Genomic DNA, 26,031 nt, shown 5'->3' on the forward strand with positions numbered 1-26,031 from the left:
CGTCTGGGGGGGGGGGGGAGGAAAAAACAAGGGGAAATAGGCTACCTTGCATAATGACTTAGCCACTCCCAGTCTCTATTTAAGCCTAAATTAATAGTATCCAATTTGCAAATGAATTCCAATTCAGCAGTTTCTCGCTGGAGTTCATTTGCAAATTGGATACTATTAATTTAGGCTTAAATAGAGACTGGGAGTGGCTAAGTCATTATGCAAGGTAGCCCATTTCCCCTTGCTTTTTCCTATCCCCCCCCCCCCCCCCCGACGTTCTGGTTAAACTTGGAGAGTGGTCAGTTTGGATGAGCTATTGCCAGCAGGAGAGTGAGTTTGTGTGTGTGTGTGTGTGTGTGTGTGTGTCTCTCTCTCTCTCCCCCCCCCCAGGAAAAAAAGAAAAAAAAGGGGGGGGGAGGGATGGGGTGAGAAAACCTGGATTTGTGCTGGAAATGGCCCACCTTGATTACCATGCACATTGTAGGGAGAGTGGTCACTTTGGATGAGCTATTACCAGCAGGAGAGTGAGTTTGTGTGTGTTTTTTGGAGTGGGGGTGAGAGAACCTGGATTTGTGCAGGAAATGGCCCACCTTGATTATCATGCACATTGTAGGGAGAGTGGTCACTTTGGATGGGCTATTACCAGCAGGAGAGTGAGTTTGTGGGGGGGGGGGGGTGGAGGGTGAGAAAACCTGGATTTGTGCTGGAAATGGCCCAACTTGATGATCACTTTAGATAAGCTATTACTAGCAGGACAGTGAGGTGGGAGGAGGTATTGTTTTATGATCTCTGTGTGTATATAAAGTGTGCTGCAGTTTCCACGGTATGCATCCGATGAAGTGAGCTGTAGCTCACGAAAGCTCATGCTCAAATAAATTGGTTAGTCTCTAAGGTGCCACAAGTACTCCTTTTCTTTTTTCAACTATGATAGTTTTCCTATAACTGGTACACTGTGTATGCAGAAGGAAACACTGGATTATTTAAGGGGCTCGCTAGACTTTGAAGAGGGATCAAAACTGTTAGAGAGAGAGAGAGAGAGAGACAGACAGACACGCACCCCACCACATTTACAGCCGCCATCATCTTTAATGTATTGTAAGGATGGCCAAAAAACATGCAAAGTTCTGACATATCTACAATCTTAGCTGTGGAGAAGGGAGAAAACTATTTCCCTGTTAGATGGGGAAAAATCAATAGCAGATACATTATTGTAAAATAATGTGTGCCTGCATTGTCTGATATCAGCAAATAAAAATGAAAAAATAAGAACTTTGAGCTATGACTCTTCACGCTAACACTTCTAAAAGATTTCTGACCATTGCTAATACAAGGTCAGTTTCACTCACGCTAATATCAGTGGGAGCACTAGCACTGAAAAAAAATTCTGCTAGCCTTTTAAATACAGTCAGTAGGGTTAGAGGACAGTGATTAGAATGCCAGAAGCCCATCAGCTAGTACTTTACCATTGCTACCACTGGTAGAGCTGAACCTGGGATAACTATGGTGGGAAATGAGAAATTTTTGGCAAAATATCACCACCTTAATCAAACCAAGTCTACCTCCCTCATTATGAATATAATTAAATACAAACCCATTAGAGTTTCTAGATCAGCTGCAGTCACAGCAAAAAAAATGTGGAAACAATTAAAAGTGTGAAGCTACACGTTTCAAATGTTGCTTTTTGTGCAATTCTGACTTTCCCAATATGCAGCTAGAGTAATGAAGTATGAACTATCTGGGTTAGAAAATATTATGCAAAAATACAAAGGATAAACAACTAAAATATGATTATAAACTGTGTGTGTGTAAACAGGCAAAGCAGCAAATGCAATTAACACAAACATCTTGAAGTTTTAAAAACTATGATTCAACCTGAAAAATGTTTGCTTCATACAACAGCAGAAATTTATGAGAGTACAGATTGACATTAAATGCTTCCTTCACACCTAACACACATGGTGCACTCTGTAGAGTGTGCAATTGATGTATCATACTTCTGCTTCAAGTGCTAAAATGGATTAGCACCTCAAGATAGACATTGCCAATTGCTCCACTAAAAGAGAAGTTAGCTCTGAAACTTCCAAGACTTAATTAAAACCAAGTAGGCTCATTTTTGCCTTATGTATCCATGCCAGAGCTGTCTACAACGAACAACTGCTACGCATTTCAGAAACTCTGTTCTCTACTGGCAGGTCTTATTGGCAAGTAACCACCATGATAGAGTCTACATTCCATTTGTTACTAAGATAAGAGTTATGTGATAACATGATGCCCATGCACTACAAAAAAGGGCTATTACATCAAGGTGTTTACCTGTTGCTAAAGGCCAAGAGATAACTTGGGAGAATCTTACAAGACTTGCTGCAGTCATTTGTTATGCTTACAAAGCAGTTATTTTTCCATCTTTTGTCTAATGAATTAGAGGTCTCAGAGTTAAGCATTAGTTTGATTAGCTGTGGCTTTTCCAACAACAGCTTCAAGACAGAAAGGAATGGAGAAGGACTCGAACAGCTGACCCTGCATAGATGGGACTAAGATTAGAAGAAGAATTAGAGTTTATTATCTCTAACAGTCAAATGGATGCAGCAATCTGAGCCATTTTATGAACTGACTGCAACACGACAAAGTGTGTTGTACCCATATATCCTTGGGCACATTTGAGAGTTGCAATTGCTGGCTGCTAGCCTTCTCTAAGCAGAGCTCTGACTCAGCTGCTGTATCCATAAAGATTGATTTCAAGTTGGGGTGGGAGAAGGTTAAGATTAAAATTAAGATTATGATAGTACCTTGAGGCTCCAGTTGAGATCAGCACCCATTGTGCTAAATACTGTACAAACACAAAAGAAGAGGCAGTCTGCCATTAAGAACTTACTTTTGTCTGTCTTATATCTGAGTAGAAAAGACAGACAATGGAAGAAAGGATTATCCCCATTTTGCAGATTGAAGTTACTTTCTCCTAGGGCTTGTTTACACTTGAAATGCTACATTGTAGCGCTTCAGTGTAGATATTGACTACACAGACGAGGAGTTCTTCCATCAGCATAGGAAATCCATCTTCCTCAGAGGCGATGACTAGGTCGACAGAGTAATTCTTCTTTGATATCTAGTTTTGATGCACTCCAAAAAACTGTGCAGAGCAAATATTTAGATACATAAAACTTCAAACACAAAAACATGACGTTTCAGTGATCATGCCAGGCAGGGTGAATAGGTCAGGCAGTTATTTTAAATCAAGGCTTATCCAACTTATTCACGTTATGGCCAACATCTCATATGCAAACTCATGGACCACCTCTGTTCAGTCTCATGTGTGTCCAGCAACTGCCTACATGGCAAAACGGTATTAAGGAAGAATTTATTAATTTTTAGCTGTCAGTGCAAATTTATGGGCGTGAGGAAAAGCCATCCGTGACACCCTGACACTCCAATATTCACCACTGTCATGTAATTAGGGTATGTCTTATACAAAGTATGCCTTGTGAAGTGTAATTCTAAAAGTCCTGATCTGCTAGATAGTAATATCTAATTGGATTGTATGTGCTATTGTCGTACGTGAAGTTAGGCTATGTATGTGTTACTGAAACATGTTGCAAGGCTGAAAACAACCACAAGCAGCCTTTCAGGTATAACAGTAAAAAGGCCAAACAATGTTAATGGCTTATTGAGGAAATGCACACAAACAAGGATTACCCCAGGAACTGTGTACAACAGAAACCTCTCAGAGATAGAACTACACAATGGGAACTATTTGACCCAGGTCACAGCAGAATAGCTTTCCAGCAAGTGGGAAGATATAAAAGGGGGGAAATGACATCATGGGGGGACCTCACTCTCTCTACAAAAACACATACCTGGAAACACCCGAGGAATAAAGACTGAACTGAGGGAATTGATGGTCCCCAGACTAAAGGGATTTCTAGCTTGTGTATGAAAACCTGGGAAACCCAAGCTGAAAAGCCAAGGCAGCGTATGCCCTAAGAATCTGCCAGTCTGTTTATCTCTCAGGGTGAGAATTTGCTAATTCATATCCTACCTATCAAGTATGTTAAGATGAGTTTGTGGTTTTGTTTATTTACTAGGTAAACTGCTTTGATCTGTTTGCTATCACTTATTTTAAATCTACCCTTTTGTAGTTAATAAACTTATTTTATGTTTTAATCCAAACCAGTGTGCATTTGATTAAGGTGTCTGGGGAAAATCTCAGCTTGGTTACCTCAAGTGTGCATAGTCCTCTTCATATTGAGGGAGAGGTAGACCGGGTGTTAAACCCACATACTGGCCAGAGCAGAATGGTACTGCTCTGAGATCCTAGGCTGGTGGTTAGATAGCCCGCATTTGACTGCAGCTGGGTGTGTCCCTACCTGCGTGAATGCTGATGGAAGTGAAAGCTTGGAGGGCTTTGCAACTTGTCGCATCAGAACAGCGTGAGAAGGAGCCCAGGCTGGTAGGTCAGAGGGCTCAGTGGTATCCCAGTTCCAGGTGGCACACCCAGGGGAACCTGTCACACTATCATTAGAAAGTGAAGCACCACTTTAGAGTTTGAGAATGTCTGTTTTAGATTACGGGGATATGTAAAAAGTGATTACAGTTTGTGTTATATTACCAATATTAATATAACTTGTAACAACTGGGTGGAGTTTTAACTGAGTATAGTTTAGGTGAACCATGTCCAATATAGGTCCTGTAGATGTGATTTTAAATTCATCCTGTACTTGCTTTCAGCCATATGGTTCATCCTAAAGTAATAGAAAGAAAATATCCCTGTGCTGTATATCAAAAAAGAATTCTGAATCATTTGCAAGCTACCTTGAGAATCAAAGATTTTTAAAGGTTACCTGCAACAAAATAAACCAGGTTTGTGGGGTTTTGCTTCTGCAATTATAAAAAGGTTGTTTTTCCCCCTTTTAAATAAATCAAGCATAACCAGCATTTTCTTCTTGCCTGAGAACATACTGGATGATTCAAAAATGAGCAATAAGCAGTACTGTTAATCGAATGGGCAAGATTGTTGAATCCTTAATGTTTACCACCAACTTAATTTAAAAAGTTTTGAACAGTCCAGAGAAAAATAAGTTCCCCTTACAATAAATTCTGGTTTCACTTCTTTGGTAGCTGTGTTGTCATAATCTTTCTAGTTTCTTCCAAAATGTTCTAGGATAGGTAAGATATGCATTTCTAATATTGGAAAAGCAGAAAGTTTGAAGAGGAAAAACTTTCCAGATCTCCTTTATGTACAATAAAGCAAAAAAAGGCAAAAGCCCAGTTTTGTTTATTCCTTTGCAGAATGCCTTTAAACAGTGTGGAGGTGGGAAAAGGCAAACAATGCCTGCTGTAGGTTTTTCACCACCGACCTACTAGTGGCAGAAGCTCAGGTGCACCCTTATTCACCAGAACCTCCTGACTTCTATGCAACAGCTCTTGGAAAAAATAGATCCCAGGCAAAGAGTCACTAAGCTAAAGTTAAGACTAGAAGCTCAGCCACATTATTCAAGACTTTGGAAGTGGCAAAATTGAATTTATAATGGAGTGAGTGTGCTGGTTTACACTGGTAACTTACATTGGCATAGCTATTTCTCTCAGGGTTTGAAAAATCCACATCCTGAGAGATGCAACTACGGCAACCTAACCCCCATGTAGGTAGTGCTAGGCCAAAGGAAGAAATCTTCCATCGACCTGCAGGAACTTTAGTAAGGGTCCCAAGACCCTACCCCTCCTGTCAGCATAGGCAGGGTCTACACTTAAACCACTATAGGTGTGCCGCAGTAGCAGTTTAAATGTAGACGTATCCTGACACTCAACTGTAACCAAGGAGGACTCAAGATAAAGAGTGAGCAACTCTACTGAGTTAAGAAAAGAGCTTCAAGAGTTTAGAAAATATGGAGAATCAAACCCTTGTAAAAAGGAGTTACGGCCATTTGTTTACTAGAGGGTGAGGAAGCAAAACCAGTTGCTTTTACAGATCAACAGATAGTTGCATTTTAGACCTAGAAAGGGATGTTTCGCCAATCCCTTACAAAAGGATGTTTCTAAGCTCATCATTATAAAGGGGACTCAACAACCATGACTCAGTTTTAATTTTATCAGATCTCAGGCTCCCTCTACACTGAAACCACTATAGCAGCACAACTGCACTGCTGTAGCACTTCAATGTAGCTACTCACTACAGTGACAAGAGGGGTTCTCCCACTGGCATAGGTAATTTACTTCCCTAAGAGGCAGCACCTAAATTGACGGAATAATTCTGTTGATCCAGCAGTTAGTCAGTTTAACTACCTCACTCAGGCGTGTGGATTTTTCAACCCTGAGCAATGTAGCTGAGTCAATCTAACTTTTTAATGTTGACCTGACCTCAGATATTCAAGACAGACCCTTCCCCTACCATTTGTCTTTTAGACTATAAGTTCCTTCGGACAGGGGCCATGCTTTTTATGCTTGAAAAAGAACTAGAACATGGGAGGCACTGCTGAAAACAAGAATGATTAGTTTACTGTAAGCAAGAGTATTCTCTCTGCCCCACCCCCAATAGATATTAGCCCTTGTGCCCAGGGCCACAGGCAAAGCTTCTGCTATTCACAGAAAATTTAAAGAGGCTAGTACAGGTGAAGAAACACTGCTGTATCTGAAACTTCACATGCAAGATTAAGAAAGGTTCTCTATTTTGAAAGTCCTTGGCAAATAAGTGTCACAGGGAGTCAGTCAACTGCCAACAAAATGAAAAGGAGTACCTGTGGCACCTTAGAGACTAACACATTTATCTGAGCATGAGTTAGTCTCTAAGATGCCACAAGTACTCCTTTTCTTTTTGCAGATACAGACTAACACGGCTGCTACTCTGAAACCTGCCAGCAAAATGTTAGTTTTGTTCTACCATAAGGAATAAGTATGACACACAGAAGGTTAAACAGCTGTTTCCTCTTAAGTAATTTTGCAATATTACACCTCATAGCATATTCTGTACTTTGTTGCACTGTAGTTGAGGAGGAATTTAGGGCCAATACATTTGGCATTTCAGAACATGTACTATACTAGAGAGACTTTTTCCAGGTCTCTATCCAGCTTTCTTCCCTACAGCTGGAAGAGACCTTCATTTTTCATGAGGGAACAATAAGGGTCATATTTGTCTGGCCTTTTTTTTTTTAGTAACTATTGTTAACTGTGACTAAGGTTGCAAGTCTTTCATGGAGGTCGCGGAAATCACGGATTCCATGAGTTTCCAGGACCTCCATGATTTCTGCAGTGGCCAGTGCAGCTGACCCCAGGGCTGCAGGAGTAGGTGAGGTGGCCCCAGGAACAGCCGCACCGGCTGCTGCTCAGATGGTCCCATGCAGCTGTTCCTGGGCACTGCCCTGGAGCAGTGGTCTGGGAGCAGCAGCAGCGCCCCAGCCCACCACCCCACACCCAGAGCAGCAGCAGCAGCAACGGAACCCCAGGCTGCACCCCACCCTGGCAGTGGCGGAATCCCAAGCCGTGCCCCCCCACAGAGACATGGATCAACTACATTGACAAAAAGAACCTATCAAAGTAGTAAGTGTCTATTATATAGCACTAGAATGACATAGCTGCAGCCCTACAGTTGTGCCTTTGTAATGCAGACATACCCTCAGCACTTCAGCATAGACACTCTCTATGCCAATTGAAGGGGTTTTCCTGTCAGCATAGGAAATTCAACTCCCTGAGAAGCAGTAGCTAAGGCAATAGAATAATTTTTCCATCAACCTAGCACTGTATACACCAGGGGTTAGGTCAGGATAGCTACCTCTCTCAGGGGTTTAGATTTTTCATCCCCTTGAGACACACAGCTATGACAATGTAAATTCCCAGTGTAAACCAGCTCTTAGTTCACAGCAAGATGGCGTGTAACTCTACCCCCACACTAGCCTCCCACACACTAAGGGCTGGTCTGCACTGGGAACTTACAAAAATTCACACCCCTGAGAAATATAGCTATGCTGACCTAACCCACAATGTGGACAGCGCTAGATCAACAGAAAAATTTTTCTGTCGACCAAGCTATCCCCATTCAGAGAGGTGGATTACCTACACTGACAGAAGAATGCCTCCTGTCAGTGTGTGTCCAGTAATGTCTACACTGAAGAGCTGCCTAAGGGTATGTCTACATTACAAAGGCACAAATATGGTGCTGCAGCTGTGCTGCTGTTGCAGTTTAAGTGTAGACATACCCGAAGTGCCACATGGACCAGGCTGCTGCACACTAAAAGTTCTGTACTGCACTTTAATCAGGAGTAGATCAAAGTCCTCTAGCGACCTTTTAGCGGGTATCAATAGGGTCCACGTTTAGAAGGAATTAAGAACTGGGACAAGGTACTTGGGGAAATGGCAAGAGAAAATTACTCTTGGGTACAAGGAGCATCTATGAGATTTCAAGGGGCATGGCGGAAGATTATCTTTATTCCCTGGGGGCTTTGGGAAGAGAGAATTATTCATACAAACCTGTCCTACTAACAAAGGAAATCTAACAAGTGCCACATTCACCAGGAGCACATAGGGGGAGGAATATGCTCCAAAACAACGCCCGTTACTAGTGCTCAAACCCATGCATGTCCCATTAGGCATCTTTGATATTACAAATGGGGGGTGGGGGAGAAAGGAGTCTCACCAAAGGACACTTAATTACCCACATTTTTAGTTTTATCATTTTCAAAAGTGACGTTGACATGTGTAGTATCAGTGATTTGATTTCCCTGTGCATCCCATGCTAAAACATGGTAGCTCTTTGTCCTCTAATGCAGGAGTTCTAGAGTAGCAGAAAACAGGGACAAGAAAAGCAAAGCAACTTTAGCTAGGGCCTTGTGGGTGTCCTCAAACAGGTACACATTACTCCAGAGCTCCTCTACTGTAACACCAGGCTGACTGAAGTATGTTTTCATTCTTGCATCATTGTGCATTTGGCAACATGAGGTACCCAAGATTGCTTAAATCCAAAGAGTCTAAGGAAGCTAATCTGTCATGCAAGACAGCTTGTTTGCAGCCAAAAAATCTGAACCAGAATTGCTGAATGCGTCAGTCAGAAAAAGGTACTGATGGAAAGAGTTTCTCTCACTGAAATTATTTTCAAGATCCTCTGAGAGGATACTCTGTATTCGGTTAGAGCTTTCGCTCACATTCTCATCCTGACAGCTGAGAAACTGACCAAGCTCGTAAAAAACTGAAAAGTCCTGTTCCTCTTGTAGATGCGGGACAATGTCAGCAATTGTCATTCTGAATGTATTATTTCAATACTGTCAAATATCATTTGCTGAGGTTTCTGAAGCTCCAGATTCAAGAAAGCAAGCTTTGGTAAAAACTTTTTCAAAAGGAGCATACAACCATGTACTTCTGGATCTTGCAACTTTTGGGACAGTTCCAGTGAAACTGTGTTCAAAACTTTTCATTGAAGCCTTGATGGCAAGTACTTCTTGGTGGGCAAAACACTATAACAAAAAAAGTTTGCACTTTCTTGGAAGCGGTTCAGCACCCCTACTCATGTACCTTGCAAAACCACTGCCCCAGCAGCTGTCAAGCTGCACAGATTGTCAAAGTGAATGGGGGCACTCCTCCATTCTCGCCTAAAATGCGTTTGCTAGTTAGCCTGTCATGGAGACTCAACTGACATAAAACACCTTCAGAAAAACAATGGCAATCACAGTCAAAAAAGAGAGTGCATATGATTATCTTGGGATGCCTTGTGACATCAAGGCTCTCATCCAAGCAAAGGCTGTAGTAAGGGCTCTCAGACTTTTTCAGCTATTTCATTTTGTAGAAAATTCACCAGATCTCGTGTTCCCTCTGCAATGTGTCGTTGCTCAGTGGTATCTCTCTGTAAGCATATTTTCTGGTTGTATGGCCAGAACAATTTTCTTCACAAATTCTTCATTGCTGAATGGTTTCCTTGCTTTTCCCAAAAGTAGTGCAACTTTAAAAGTAGCCACTTGTATCTGATCCACATTATTCAAAAATCTGAGCCATCATGGTCTTCCAAACTCTGTTTTTGCATCATTTAACAGCTTGTGCCTCTGAAACTCACCGTAGTAATTCTGTTCAACTTCCCCTGCATGAATGCTATAATGACATTGCATTGTGTAAATTCTAACTTGATGAATTTCTCTTACAAACAGTGCACACTGCAACTTGGAAACTAAATCAGATGGCTTCAGAAACACAAGAAACTGCATTTCCCACTGGTCCTGAAATGTTTTTCTTCTTTCCATGTTCTGCTCTCTTAGCAGCAGGTGGCTCCTCTGGAACAGTCTCTATCACATTCAGGGTCATTTTCTGGTACTGATTTTTTTGGGAAAACTTTCTTATATCCATTCATGTTTTTAACTCTTTCACCTTCTGCCACAAACAATCTCAACCTACCCAAACACCATGCAGTGATCTTGTCAATGATGGTGTTGGCCAGTAGTTGCCTACAGAGCTACAGTAGTACGAGATGTAAACAGTAATTAGCTAAGGTATACACTTTGTGACTTGAAAGAAAACCAAGCCTATGTAGTTCAGCTCTGCCTGCACCGTACCATAATACTTAGAAGGGAATGAGTGCGCATTATGATTTATGGCATTTACAAGGCAACTTTAATACTTAATGTCTCAGTGATTTTTGGGGCACTTTGGCAGCTGTGGTGGCCACACAAAAAAAATCTGCTGGTGGCTACATTTGAGAAATGCTGCTCTAGTGGCTAGACCATATTAGAACTTTGCCAGTCTTTACCACCTTTGAACCAATAGGCCTGGTCCTTTCAGTTCAAGCAATAGAAGATCATACAGGCATGGATCACGCAGGTGTGACACTAGTCTTCATAACAATTTTCTCAGAGAAAGAAAATTGATCCAGCTTTGTAGAATAGGCTGGGAAGCCCACTTTTGTTCAAACAGAGAAACTAAAGTACTGTCTTCTCTACCAAGGACTTTGAAGACTAAAGCACCTCCTCCCCCCAATCCCCAAATTCTGATTAACTTATGTACATCCTTTTCTCCAAAAGGATATTTTTTTCTTGTAGAATTAGACAACTTGAACCTGTCCCCACGACAGACTGGTGTCTGTATTCACTACAGATAAGTCATGTTCCAGAGATCTCCTTAAAAGGTGATTACATCAGCTGCCATGACAGAAGAAAAGAGGCTTCAGGTGCATATTGTCCAGAAGTGAAAAAAAACTAGAAAATTCCAGACTGTTAAAAAGTTATAAGCATGGCCTTTAGATAGGATATTGGAAGATCCCTGTAAGTGTAGTGACCCTTTTGGACGGTGCTGTTTTTCTGGGAGAGGTCCTAAAAAGATATTCAAAGCTTTACCATTCTCCTAAACCAAATGGCTTTGACCATTTTGACTCAGTCTAAGAAGCCATGTAGTAACTAGGGATGTAAAATGTTAAACAGTAAGCATTAGTCTTACTGTGTAACCCGCCTTAACCATTAACCCCCAGCCAGCCGGAGCAGCCCCAGCTGTGCTACCTGGCCTTTTAATTGGTTAACTGTTTAAACAAAAGATTTTGTAATTGTTTAAATGGTTAACTTTTTAAACAACATTTACATACCTAGCAGTAACCAGGATTCTATATTCCTTTCCACAGAGCTAAGACAAAGATAACAATAACCAGGTCAAATGGGGTAGGTCTAGAACCCATGAAATACTCAACACATTTAATGAGGCTAAGCAAAGATGGAAGTAGGACTATATCTAACAAGTTAGAGACCAAGAGTTTCCTACCTCTTCCGTGGACTTGAGTGGCCCAGACAGGTTTGTAAACTGCAGGAGGTGCAAAGCACAGGTACAAGTTTCTGAGATTGTCTCACCTGATGGTTCAAATTCCTGTGGGTAGGAGACACAAACAGACCCAAATAGCTCTCTGCAATTTAGAGACTCCCTCCCTTTCCCCCACCTCTTGGTTTCCTTCCTTCCTTCCATCACATGTAAAGTAACATTCTCATCTCTTTCAGAGACACAGAAATTATACTTTTGTAATTCAATCCATAGCAAGACCAACCAGGAGACAAAAAATGGTCTTATGGTTAAGATTCAAGAGATCAAGGTTCAGTTCCTGGTTCTGTTGAAGACTCTGTAACCTTAGCCATGTCTCTTAACCTCTGTGCACACATCTCAGCCATCTGTAAAACAGATTATTCTCAGTTCACACGGATTTTGGGTGGCTACATTGGTTAGTATTTGTGAGGCAGATATTATAGTGATGGGATACATCAGACACACTGAGGGTCTACGAAGAAAGTGGGTAGAACTGAGTTCTACAGCACCAAAAAGAGTTTTGATAGATCAGCATTTTCATTTATCATTTACATGGAACAGACTCAGTTTGATTTATCTGAACCAATCACAAAAATACTGCTTTCTTTGAAATCATATTTATTGCAGTCTCCTACTTTTAAAAAACATGGCATTTTAAACAAACTAAAGGCAGAAATAAGCTAAGCTAAATTTTTCAGCATGGGCTAAGTACACTAGTGTAGACAAGCCATTAGTGTCTTGTCTGTCTGGATCCTGATTACTTTGAAAACCTTTTCTCTTCATGTAAGTGTCATGTCCACAGAAGCAAGATTCAGTTATCCACAGAGTAGTGGAATACAAGCAGTATTTTAATATAATTAATGTGTTTTAATTTAATTTTCTGCTTCTGACAGCGTGCTGTCATGTGAGGGCACTGTTATGAAGTTCAATCTTGTCCATGTCAATAACTTCATCTAAAAATAGTTTTCAAACAACAAGTGTCATTTCTGAGAATCAGACTTCGCATTTTTAAGTTAAAAATTTCTGTAGCATTATACATTTATACAGCAGATAGACACATTCCCTATCTGAGAGGAAGTTTACAGTTTAAATTTTTTTTTTTTTAAAAGAACTACCATTTCACCTAAAATACATTTCTACCAAATTAATCTTACCACCTTTCACTCTGCATAGCTATTTTTCCTTGGACTGCCTTGGGTAATTTTGAGTCTTAATACTGGAAGAAATTCTAGTGACCTTTCCTTACCTGGACACTATAATCCACAGATAACCTCTGGAGTTTTCTTTACTACAACTGGATCCATGGTGGAGTGTTGAGGCTGCTCAAATGCAAAGAGGAAAACTGAAGAATTCTCATGATGCACTACTTGCCTATGCTCTCAACGTGTAGATGTGCAAGATGTCTTATATTTTAGGTGGGTTTACACTGGTACCTCAGTTTAACTAGTAGTAGTCCCAACTTCCCATTAATCCATTCAATAGAGACTATTTACACATTGTCATGGGGACTAAAGGCCCAAAGTCAGATCAGGGCCTCACCTGGCATCATACATAGTCAATTCTAGGAATATATTTAATCTAGAGCTGCTATGCTGTATTCAGTCATTCCAGTTTTCTTTTATAATATTGCCTGTATTTACCAATTACACATTATAGGTTCCAATTTCAGTTTTAACAAACACCGAAGTGTATACAGACAGGAAGAGTATCTGATCAAGTATAAAAGTGCTGAAGAAAATTAGGCTTGTTAGAGATGATTATTCAGGATGTTTACCTTTATGCAACAATTTTTAATTATGATCATAGTTCCACTAAGATAAACCCATAAGCAAACAGAAATAAAAATCAGAATGTTAAGGCCTAGGAGAGCCTTGGACTACATACGGTTGGCCACCCGTTCAAAGAAACTTTTCTAACTTATTTAGATAGCAAAACTAACTTTAACTGGCTCACTCTGAAACGGTATCAGTACCTTCAAGTTAGGCACTAAGTTCTTTTATGTACTAAAGTTAACTTTAATACAAGTGATGGACTTCTGGATGACTACAACACAAAAAGTAAACTAATTTATATCAATCTTTGCAGACAACTTTCCTAACAAAATTGTTAAAATATTGAAATATTGAAAGAATGCCTTTGTAGACAGGCTATCTTCACTATGATCGCAGGTAAACAACTCCTAAAGAAATTAACTTAGCATCTAGGTTAGCCAGAGCTACAAGTTGTCAACTGTTACTGGAAAGACAATTTTTAAAATATTGATAGACACACCTGGTTTAGTAAATATGAGTAGAGTCAGTTTCAAAACTTAGTTCAGCTCTTTGAAGAACAAAAGAGAAGGGGGAAGGAGTGTAGCAAAAAGTCAATATAGCAACCTGATCTGAGGGAACTTGTTTTTACTTGGCAAGCCACATGCTTCACCTATATATTCATCCATATGAATGACAATATAGAAAGTGGTTTGGACAGAAATTACTCCAAGAGGAATGAGAATAAATGCTGAAGAAACTCTGGTAAAAGATGATTTTATGCATATGTAGTGGACATGACCAGAGTATTGATGTGATTTGTACCAGATATTACAGACGGTGGGATATCACAACAAAGTATCCTCTGGTAATCTTTCTAGGGCTTCCGAGTGGAAGTACATACACCCAAGAAAAGAATTACTATTTGTTCAGTACTCAGACAAAGTACATTCACCTGCAAAAAAACCAGCATACTTGTCAATTTTTAAAATATTGATAGACACACCTGGTTTAGTAAATATGAGTAGAGTCAGTAGTTTCACTCAACTTAATAAAATTACCAGAAATGTGTCCTGGGTGGCATACTGCAATATAACACCACCATGTTAAGCAGAAAGATTTGATTATATTACTGCACAATGTTTCTCTAAGCAAAATAGGTTTTGGTTGACATTTACTTGGCAATGATTTGCAACCTTCTAAATAAATAAGTTATAAATATAAAAAACAGAGTTTAGGTAGATGAAGTAAGAGTGATCTAACTACAGTTAGAGCTCACAGGACAAATCATTGTTTCTGAAGATGCCAGTTTATGAAGAGGTACAACGACAGCATGTAAAACCAGAGCAACTACCTGTACACTAGGAAAAAATAATCCTAACAAATAGTTTAAACAAAAAAAAATCAAGTACTTAAACATTTGCTAGAAGAATAGCAAAAGGCAATGCTGCAGTCACTGACTTCCTTCAAATCAGTGGTATTTATGATCCAAATATGTACATTATGATCATATACTGAGGCTTAAACTCAAACGCAGCTCATAAGTCATTAGACAACTAACTACAGAACCATATGGAATTCAAATGTGTGTTCATTTTTGGTCTCTAAACTCTTCCCTGGGTGTCTCAGATGGTTACCTGCATGAAACACAGATGCAAGTTTCTGTACACATATTTTGAAACAAGAAATGTGAACAGAATTCTAACCTAAAATACTAGTCATTCCCCCATACTATACAAACAAAGTAAATTATCTCTAAAGTACTTAACTCTACAACATACTTACTGATGTTTAGTACAGGGATTCATCACATCTTCTCACAAATGAAAAATAGATAACAGAACAGAAAGTCTTGTAAAGCAGACTTGCAAGTTAGCCATAAAACATGTCAACTCTGCAAAAGGAAACCTACACATCTACCCTCATATAATAACACACCAAGGATATTGCCCATCAAAGTGATTCAAAATTATTTTAAATCAAAGTTAAGAAAAGCGAGCAGACCACAAACCCAACCTCCTCTGCCCCCAAAAAATACCTTACTTGAGAAATACTGAACTCTACAGCCACAAAACCACAGAAGTCAGTACAAGTCAACTACATACCAACCATGTTCGCATGAGGAAAAACAATTAGTTGATTTAGTGATTTTCCAGAAAATTTAGTTCAGCTCTTTGAGGAACAAAAGAGAAGGGGGAAGGAGTGTAGCAAAAAGTCAATATAGCAACCTGATCTGAGGGAACTTGTTTTTTACTTGGCAAGCCACATGCTTCACCTACATATTCTAATGATACCAAGCTCAAATATCAGAAAAGTCCAAAACAAAAGTTACAAAACTATACAGCTAAACAACTACAAAGGACTTAACTTTTTTGAAGATCATGAGGAAAAAGTAATACCATCAAGAATCAAATAGGTACAGAAGTAAAACATAAAAGTTCCCTCGAGCTCACGTTTCTATGGCAGCTTCCAACAAAAACAGAACCAACTCACCAGTTGTGCAACAAGAAGCTATTTTGTATCATTCCTCTCTCTTCCACTACAGAGTAATTTCATAAGCCTCTACACAAAATTTTACTTTTGAAATAGATGGAAGAATGCCTTTGTAGACAGGCTATCTTCACTATGATCGCAGGTAAACAACTCCTAAAGAAATTAACTTAGCATCTAGGTTAGCCAGAGCTACAAGTTGTCAACTGTTACTGGAAAGACTCAGGCCTGGCCTACACTAAAAAGTTAAGTTGACCCTGCTATTTCACTCAGGAACACAAAAAATCCACACCCAAGGGATGTAATTAACCTGAGCTAACCCCCTAGTGTAAACAGTGCTAGGTCAACAGAAGAATTCTTCCATTAACCTAACTACCGCCTCCCAGGGAAATGGATTACCTGCGCCAGCAGGAGAACCCCCTTCCATTGGCATAGGTAATGTGTACTCAAACGGTGTAGCTGTGCCTCTGAAGCTAGACTATGTCTAAGATCTCCAAAGGGGTCCATGCCTCCCTTCAAAAATTTCAGGGGTCCACAAACAAAAAAAGGTTGAAAACCACTGCTTTGTTTTCAAGTGTAAACAAGCCCTAAGTTGAGAGACAGTATCACAGATTAGTCACACAGAATTAGAAAAGTTGGGTTCCAGACCCACCTCTGCTCTTGACTTGGCATGTGGCCTTTGGAAAATCAAATCTCTCAGGGTCTGTGTGGATTAGAGGAAATGAAATTTTTAAAAGTTATCTACCTAGCATGGAACCAAGGCTAACTTGATTAACAATTTAGCACCTTTAAGCTGTTAAACTAACTTCTTTCCAAAAAAAAAAAAAAAAAAAAGCCATTTCTCTCTTCCCAATCTACTCTTAGGTTTCAGAGTAACAGCCGCAGCCGTGTTAGTCTGTATTCGCAAAAAGAAAAGGAGTACTTGTGGCACCTTAGAGACTAACCAATTTATTTGAGCATGAGCTTTCGTGAGCTACAGCTCACTTCATCGGATGCATACCGTGGAAACTGCAGCAGACTTTATATACACACAGTATGTTGTGTACACACAGTATGTTGTGTATATAAAGTCTGCTGCAGTTTCCACGGTATGCATCCAATGAAGTGAGCTGTAGCTCACGAAAGCTCATGCTCAAATAAATTGGTTAGTCTCTAAGGTGCCACAAGTACTCCTTTTCTTTTTGCAATCTACTCTTAGTTTGTTTTGACTAGGAAAAGTGGTTGAGTTGAGATCAGAATTGGCTGATGGAGGGGAGAGATAACTCAGTGGTTTGAGCATTGGCCTCCTAAACCCAGGATTGTGAGTTCAATCCTTGAGGGGGCCACTTAGGGATCTGGGGCAAAAAATTGGGGATTGGTCCTGCTTTAAGTAGGGGGTTGGACTAGATGACCTCCTGAGGTCCCTTCCAACCCTGATATTCTATGTAATTGCTTCTGGCCCAATCCATCAATATAGAATTTCTGCCTGATGACAGCATTTGTGGTTTCTAGATCTCCAGCTGGCACAGAAGCCCAAGATAATTGGATATTATACAAAAACAGCTCAGTTTAATAGATTCTTTTGGCATACAGACCAATAGATTAGTGAACAGAAAAGGGCGGTGTTTAGGACCCAACATACCAAAAATCCCCACTTTAAATCTTCAAGAAAAGGTATGCTACCCAGAAACAATTCTGAGCTGTTTTATCTCTCTTTCTGCAGATAAACTTTTAGGCTAAGATTTGAAATTACTTGGATTTCACCTGGTAATCAGAAGACTGGTGAATTTGACTTTGAAGTTAGATCCAAAACAGTTTTTCAGGAATGCCCTAGATTTAATACTCTAAATCAGTGACTCTCAACCTTTCCAGATGTCTGTACCCCTTTCAGGAGGCTGATTTGTCTTGCATACCCCAAGTTTCACCTCACTTAAAAACTACTTGCTCACAAAATCAGACAAAAATGCCACAGCACACTATTACAGAAAAATTGCTTACTTTCCCATTTTTACCATATAATTATCAATTGGAATATAAATATTATACTTCCATATCAGTGAATAGATTATAGAGCAGCATAAACAAGCCACTGTCTGTATAAAATTTTAGTTTGTACTCATTTTGTTGTGTTTTTTATATAGCCTGTTGTAAAAATAGGCAAATATCTAGATGAGCTGATGTACCCCCGAAAGACCTCTGTGTAACCCCAGGGGTATGCATACCCCTGGTTGAGAACCACTGCTTTAGAATAACTAACAAGGTTTCAGAGTAACAGCCGTGTTAGTCTGTATTCGCAAAAAGAAAAGGAGTACTTGTGGCACCTTAGAGACTAACCAATTTATTTGAGCATAAGCTTTCGTGAGCTACAAAAGCTATTTATTTGAGCTACAAATAAATTGGTTAGTCTCTAAGGTGCCACAAGTACTCCTTTTCTTTTTGCGAAGGTTGTTTCCTCTCTAGAGCCTGAGGAAGACAATTGCTCAGCTCCAGACCCTCAACAAGAAAGAGGATTTAGACTGTAGCATTTGCAACCCCAGTCAGTTGTTGGTGTACAGAGCATTTGTCCTCCACTACAGAAACTGCTTCCTCAGATATTTTTTAATCACAATGCTTCAAAACAATGGGCCTGAAGGAAAGAGGGAGTGGACATAAGTCACTGCCCAGAATCAGCTTGATGCAGACAAGGTAACTCCAAGACATCAGAACTCTCCAGTGTGTTACATATTAAGGATCATGTGCTGGTCAGCCTTTAATACAAAAAATAAAGATGCAAAGTTTTCCCCAGATTGTTGACAGCTGACTCAAGTTTTCATGGACTTAAAGGTCTGCCAAACAGGGACTACATCAGAGAGTATGCTGTGAAAGTTACGAGCTTCTCCAGATTCCATGAAATGCCAGATGACCCCTAGAAACCTCACAAGTGTTAGTAACTTATCAGAACAGACTCTGAATCAATTAAAGTAAATAGGGCTGTCTCTCCTCCAGAACATCAAAGCAAAAAATCAGAAGTTAAAATTGGAAGAAAAATCTTTTCTAATCAACATCTGCTGTCTCTACTGCAAGAACAAGGAATGGTAGACATTTCAGTCCTAAAGTGGTCCCCAATGCACTGCAGAATTAGGGTAATTTATCAAACATATTGGTCTTGTCTTCACCAAACATTAGCTAGCAAGTATTAAGATCCTAGCAGACAAGGCAGTTCTAGTTTTAATGTTAGAATGTCAAGGTAAACCCTAGAATTTACCTCCACAAGCGAACACAAATACTTATTTTTTCCTAGCATGGACATGGTTGTTACCTGCCTGGGCCAAAGGTTATGCCCAAAGACCATTTACTAGATTTAAAGGAATAGTCCAAAATACTTTACATGAGTCCTTTTTCAGCTGACTTGATTTTCACAGAAGACTGAAAATGAACTTCAGAGGTTCTGAAACCTACTTTTTCAAAAAGGCAGAAGACTACATTAAGGCTTTGTCTACATTAGGAAAGTTCTGGTTTTCCAGTACTGCATCAGTGCTGGAAATGGAATGAGAACAACTGTATGCAGGATTCAAGAGATCTTACCATCGCAGTGTTGCCAATTCTTGTAGTTTTATCACAAGACTCAGAACACTGAGTGTTTTTAAGGCTCTAACTCCACAATGCAAGTGATTATATAAGAATTTCAGCTTTTGTTAAAAAAAATTCTAGCCCTCATAGCTGTAGAGAAGAGCCTGAAAACATAACTTGAGTGAATCCCAAAGGTTCAGAAACCAGAAGGCAAATCAACTTTTTTTTTTTTTTTTTTTTTTTTAGGAGCCAGACATGATTTTTGAATGCCTGGGGTTGGCAACTGCTACCATAGTGCCATGAAAACCTTTTCACAACACAGTGGCAAAAAGATATCTGAATGCTGCCTACACTAGCATTTACCCCATTACTAGCAAAAAGAAAAGGAGTACTTGTGGCACCTTAGAGACTAACCAATTTATTTGAGCATAGGCTTTCGTGAGCTACACCTCACTTCATCGGATGCATACTGTGGAAAGTGTAGAAGATCTTTTTATACACACAAAGCATGAAAAAATACCTCCCCGCACCCCACTCTCCTGCTGGTAATAGCTTATCTAAAGTGATCACTCTCCTTACAATGTGTATGATAATCAAGGTGGGCCATTTCCAGCACAAATCCAGGGTTTAACAAGAACGTGGGGGGGGGGGGGGTAGAAAACAGGACTACACACTTTCTAGTTTAGATGCACCTTCATTTTCCACATGTCTAACTTAGCACAGATGGGAAAGAAAAATAGTATAAGGGTCAAGCTAACATGCTTAAAAAAAAAAGCAGCATGGACACTGCAGCACAAGCTAGTGACCCAAGTACAAGAGCACCCAACCCCCTGGGTCTGTAATCAGGTGGCTAGCTTCTGCCAGCAACATCCACAGAGCTATTTTTAGAGCACTAGCTCAAACAGAGCAAGCTTATGGCTAATCTCTGCCATCATGTCCACACTAAGCTAAAGTGCTAAAAACAGCAAACAGAGCTAGCGAATGTCTGTCTACCCAGGCTAGGAGGCATGCTCCCAGCAGCAGTATAGACAAATGCTAACACTGAGGGTTAGGTCAACCTAACTGAATCACACAGGGTGTGAAATTATCCACAATCCTGAGCAATGTAGCTAGGTTGACGTAAGATTTAGGTATAGACCAGGCCTAAGAGTTCAGGAAATAAAACTCAGTGTGAAAAATGTATTTTGTTCAGGAACTGCCAATGTGAACAGATTTAAGTGCTTGATGCTAATTGCATTTCTTACCTGAAAAAGCATTCTTTGTTATGTGATCTCTGAGTTTTGCTACAGTGTTGTTCTGCAAATCAAAGTTTTCATTGACGCTTAAAGCCACTATTTTATTCAAGTATAAATTAATGAAGTTCATTGTAGGATGAGATAAGCAAAACTGTTTAAGGATAATCAGCAAGGATGATTGATCTCACACTCCTAATTCAACTTATGTTTAAATTTTGTTCACATGATTTGATATCATTCAAATATTTTTTTGAGAGTTCCCACAAAGAATGGCCAATAAATGAAGGAACGGAAGACCAATATTGAGTGGGAAAAGTAACAAAGTGCTGTTTTTCTCTGGTAAGTTGGTTACCCATTTAAGTTTACATTTTATGCTACAAGCAATACCCAGAACAATATTGTAGCTGGACTGCATGAACTTGTCTCCCATTATAACGGTCTCTGTGCTGATGAGGACACGGGTACAGGCAGGAAGACCACAAAACATTTAAGCAACCATTTGTTATAACCAGATAGTGAACAAATGACAAAGATTAACCTTGGAAAACATGACAATGCACACATTAAACAGAAGAAATATAACCAGAAGCTCCCTTACAGTTTCATAAAACATTAATGAGCAGGTTACATAAATCTTGAGGATTAGCAGAGTTTTAGATGACAGCTGCCGCAAGACATGTTAGCTGTAGCTAGGGAGACATATTCTTTCATTCTTCAAGACTGTTCACTTTCATTAATACCACAATAAAATAAATTAATTCCTTGAAACAGAAGCTGCATTTAGCCCTTGACTTAAAGTTTCCAGTAGCTAACTGGTTAATAATCAAAAAAGTTACATCAGGAAATAGTGTTCATAGAGTACTTAAAGAAGTCACAAATATTATGCACTTTGTACCTCAATTTCTGCTGCATTTTGCATGAAAAATAAAAATACCCTGTACATGTTTCTGCACCATCTTGCAGCCTATTTATTACATGAACACAAACAGGTGACAGAAACAAGTTAATTATGAAGTCAAGAACAATGCTCTCCCTTACAGGGACACACACATTTTGAAATCTAGTCAGTTTTACATTATCTCAGACACCAATATTTTTATATTGCTCTCACCAGAAGGGTTTAAAAGATTTTAATCTCAGATTTATCAAATCTTATTCCAACCTCACTTCTTACAACCACAGTAAAAGAAAGGGGGGGGGGGACGTATTCCTCTAGATTCAAGTACAACCAAGTTACTTGCCTTTCTCTCCCCCCTACCCTAGGCCTCCAAAGTCCCAAGTACTAAAACTCAGATTCCAGAAACATTTCAGGCAAACACCACACACACAGACAGTGAGTGCAGGGCATAAGCACACACCCTAAGAGGCGCCTCTCTGGGTAATCTTGCTGGGAAAAGCCCCCTTCACAAAGCCTAGAGATGGGCAGAACTCAGGGCCTAAAAGAAAGCTAAGTGCCAGGCAACCCTAGGAGAGTGAATCAGGAAGTTGAAACGCTCCCAACTGGGTAACTCTTCTAACTAAGCTGATGGGTTTGGTGCCTGGGGCTCGGCGACCGGGGCCCTCCAATTCCTCCCTATCTCCGGGGGGCTCAACGCCCCTCTTCTTCCCCAGGACTCCGGTTCCCTCCCTCTTCGACCCCCACTTTCCTCAGGCTCACCTCCCCCCCGGGATGGCTCAGGCGCTTCGCCCCCTGCGCTGGAGCGCAAACCTGTGCGCCCCCCGCACCGCAGTGTTTCAAGCCAACCCCGCCGCTCTGCCGCGGGAGCTCAGGCCCTCACCTCCCCCAGCTTCTCTGGCCAACCCGCCTCGGACTCCGGCCCTTAGCCCCGCCCGCCCGGTCCCGGGGCAGCTCTGCCCCTTCCCGGGGCTCCGGAGCTCCCCTCAGCCCCCCTGGCCTCACCCCCCTTCTCACCGCCCCCGGCTTTGGGGTCCGCTCCCCGCCCCCAGCCCCTCCCAGTTTTCAGGCCCTGCCGCTCTCACCTGCCGCCAGCAACCTCCTCCCTTCCGCGCCGCCTCGGCCGCCGGTCGCCCCCAAGCAGCGCAGCCGCCCCCTCCCGCCCCTAACAACCAGTCCCGCCCTATTGCCCTCCTCGCCCATCCTCACATCCCATTGGTCGCCCCCGCCGCAAATCCTGATTGTGATTGGGAAAAACAGATGTCTGTCAAGGTCTCGACCCCACCCTCAGCATTTTATTCACTCTAGAGTTTAGAACCCCCCCCCCCCTACGTCTTCCTGATTGGCTCAAACCGTTGAGGCTGAGAGTTAGGATAGGATTGTAGGGATGCCAGCTGTTGCGATGCGCCCACCTGCCTCCCTCCCTCCTCTGCAGTAAAGGTGCATGTACTTCCCTTATGCTGAGTTTGGTTGCACAGCAGGGAGGGACAGGGCAGCAGGCGGAGAGAGAAGACAGTACCTGGACATAATTAACTATCTGTTTGCGGGAGGTACTTCGCTCAAGCAATTCCTCTGTCCCCACAGAGCTATGGATGCTCATGGAGATTTTAAGTGTATTAATGTGCTCCTGGATTAAATCCCCTACCCGTTTTAATTCGGGGGGTGGGGGGGAAGGTGTCGAGCTCTAGATGGGTTTCAAGTTCACTAGGCAAGGTGAAACTATTAAAATATTAAGGGTTTCACATGTATGAACTCAAATAACAGCACATTTCACCCAAAACAATTTGCTGTATTTCTCTACATTTTCACTCTGAAAGGGGACACTTGTCCACCAAAAGGGGGCTTCAGATCTGGAATTTTAATTATCACTTGCTTTTGATACCAAACTAACCAATTTATTTGAGCCGATGAAGTGAGCTGTAGCTCAGGAAAGCTTATGCTCAAATAAATTGGTTAGTCTCTAAGGTGCCACAAGTACTCCTTTTCTTTTTGCAAATACAGACTAACACTGCTGTTACTCTGAAACTTGATACCAAACTAGTTATTTTGTCAAAACCAAATTGTGTAATAAAAAAAAAAAGTGTTTGAGGTGCAAGAGTTCTAAAATGAAACTGATCACTTGCAAATTAAAGTTCACAGAAAATGTTGCCCATTTTGTACATTTCTACTTGTAGCCATATTTTTCTCAAAGTAGGAGTCACCATGCCTGACTCAGCATGCACTAGATAGCAGCCACCTTCATCCTCCTGAGAAAGGGAGTTTTGTATTGTGCTTTAGGCATAGTACTGGGAAGCACCGTATCTGAGTTCTATTCCTATCTCTACCAAACGCTTCCTGAATGACAGGTTACATAAGTGGTGTCTCCATTTCTCAATCTATAAAATGGAGATAATAAGACTTCTCTACCTCATAGGAGCATTATGAACTGTTTTGATAACACAATAATAAGTTCTATAGAATACTTTTAAATAAAGAAGCCATTAATCCAGAGGACAGATCTTGACATACAGTGTGACCAGGCCTGTATGATCAAGAGGGAATACTACATATCACCCCTGGTAGATTAACCCTTTTGATTCTGCATTTTCAAGACACTGTTCTCTCTAGTTCCTCACCTAAATTGAGGAAGTAAAAACCAGTGTCCCTCCCTGCAATCTTCGGTTGCTAAATTCAGCAAGTTTCAGAGTAGCAGCCGTGTTATTCAGCAAGGAGACAAAAAATCAAATAGAAGTGACGTGGTAATGTTTTGCGTGCAGTGTCCAAGTGACCCACACTTTGTGCGGTAGCTAGTCTCATCTACTGAAGTCTTCTCAGAGGCTATTTCAGCCAAAATATAAATTACAGCAACCCAGAGCCTGCAGCTGCCCCAAGAATAGAAAAGTGCAAAAGTTACTTAAAGCAACTCTCCCACCACTTTTTTCTGAATAAGGTATAGGACTGGAGCAACAGAGAAACAGGCCCACAGGGTCTCAAAATGGGCATCCAAAAATGAGAATTAAAATTAGTGATGATTTATGAAAATGTTGTGCTAAATTAGGTGCCCACGGCCACATAGGAAGTCTGTGGAAGAAGGGAGAAGTGAACTCTGACTTCCTGACCCTCAGTGCAGTGCCTTAACCACAAAATTATTATTTTATTAACATTATTGTTATAGAAATAATAGCATTAATTATTAACATTTTTCAGTGCTAACACTGAAAAAAGTCTTATTTTTTCACTATCTCTTTGCGGATCACTCTGCTTGGAGAGTGAAAACAACTAGTTAGTTCACTTTTTACAGTCAGCTTCTAGTCACTTTCACGTTGCAATTCTGATACACTAACACAATAAACCAATGGTTTGGATTCGAAGGGCATGTGTTAACATACATTTTAGATGTTTCAGCTGAAATTTTAATAAATCATGGAAACTAATCTATTGATCTTAATTTTTTTAAATCTTATTTTTACAAAATCTAAAGTCAATTCTGACCTGACGTCCCTCAAATATGGTATGTCCCAAGTGGCTTTGGTTGTATTCTACATCCAATTTACTGAAGCTAGACTCTAGACTCACTATCACTAACAAAGAATTTTAGATTACGCATTGAGCTTTAAACCCGGAGTCCAAAGGAATATATTATCTTTATGTCATGGGGTGACTTTCATTTCCATAGGTGATGTCATACTTAGTTGGTAAGTATAAACCAAGGGTATTGCTATCAGATGTAAAAAAAAGCCCAAACATACAATATGGTTATATTCAATTTATACAACTATCTATCTTGAAGCCAGTCTTTAGATTTTAAATTAACTCACTGCTGCTTCTCTTCTTCGCTCTGCTGGTGCCACCAGGTGCTGAACTGTGCTCCCCTACGTAGTGTTTTATGACAGAGAAGGGGAAGAGAGGATATGATGGAGGAAGAAAGATGGCTATAAAGGGAGTCTTTCATAGAATTGCACTTTCACTCACTGCAGTGGTCCAAGAGCAAATTCCTGCTGCATGTAGCTGAGCTTTATATCGAGGACTTCCACAGATGAGGGAGAAAGGAATCTACCCTCAAGGCCTCAGGTTGGGAGCAAAGCTCTGAAGCTGCAATTGCTTATGCTTTCTAGGGGGAATTAATGACTGGTAAAGTCTGCATAGCAGACGATCTAAAAGCCCAAACCCTAGTGTCCCCTGTCCTGTCCCCCAAACCTCACTCAGGAGTAATCCCTGCAGAACAGGGCTCCATGTGACATGCAGGTGATGTGGACTAAGTACTCCTTAAGTCCTGCCCTTTTCTACCCAGTGAAAGTACTTTGATTAAATCCCATTCCAGCCAGGGCCCTCCTTGGTTACAGAGGAAGAGGTAAGATTTGTACCCTGTCCCCAAGGTCTTTAGAACATTTGCACAAATTTATTATAACTGCATGAACATACTGTA

At 40.6% G+C, this 26,031-nt stretch overlaps 1 protein-coding gene across 8 annotated transcripts in view; it reads right to left on the reverse strand.

The window, feature by feature from the left end:
• The window catches only part of NUMB (NUMB endocytic adaptor protein), a 145,680-nt gene extending 122,889 nt beyond the window's left edge, over positions 1 to 22,791 (reverse strand). For 6 of the 8 annotated variants that reach the window (XM_073348553.1, XM_073348549.1, XM_073348551.1 and 3 more), the window contains exon 1: positions 22,712 to 22,787. The gene's annotated coding sequence lies outside the window, so the exon portion shown is untranslated. Of the gene's footprint in view, positions 1 to 11,697; positions 11,800 to 22,388; positions 22,456 to 22,711 lie in introns of those variants that run through there. The other 2 variants (XM_073348543.1, XM_073348547.2) reach the window with 2 other exon arrangements.
• Between the last annotated feature and the right edge of the window lie 3,240 nt (positions 22,792 to 26,031).

This window comes from Lepidochelys kempii, chromosome 6 (genome assembly GCF_965140285.1).
Source record: "Lepidochelys kempii isolate rLepKem1 chromosome 6, rLepKem1.hap1, whole genome shotgun sequence".
NCBI classification, from domain to species: Eukaryota; Metazoa; Chordata; order Testudines; family Cheloniidae; genus Lepidochelys; species Lepidochelys kempii.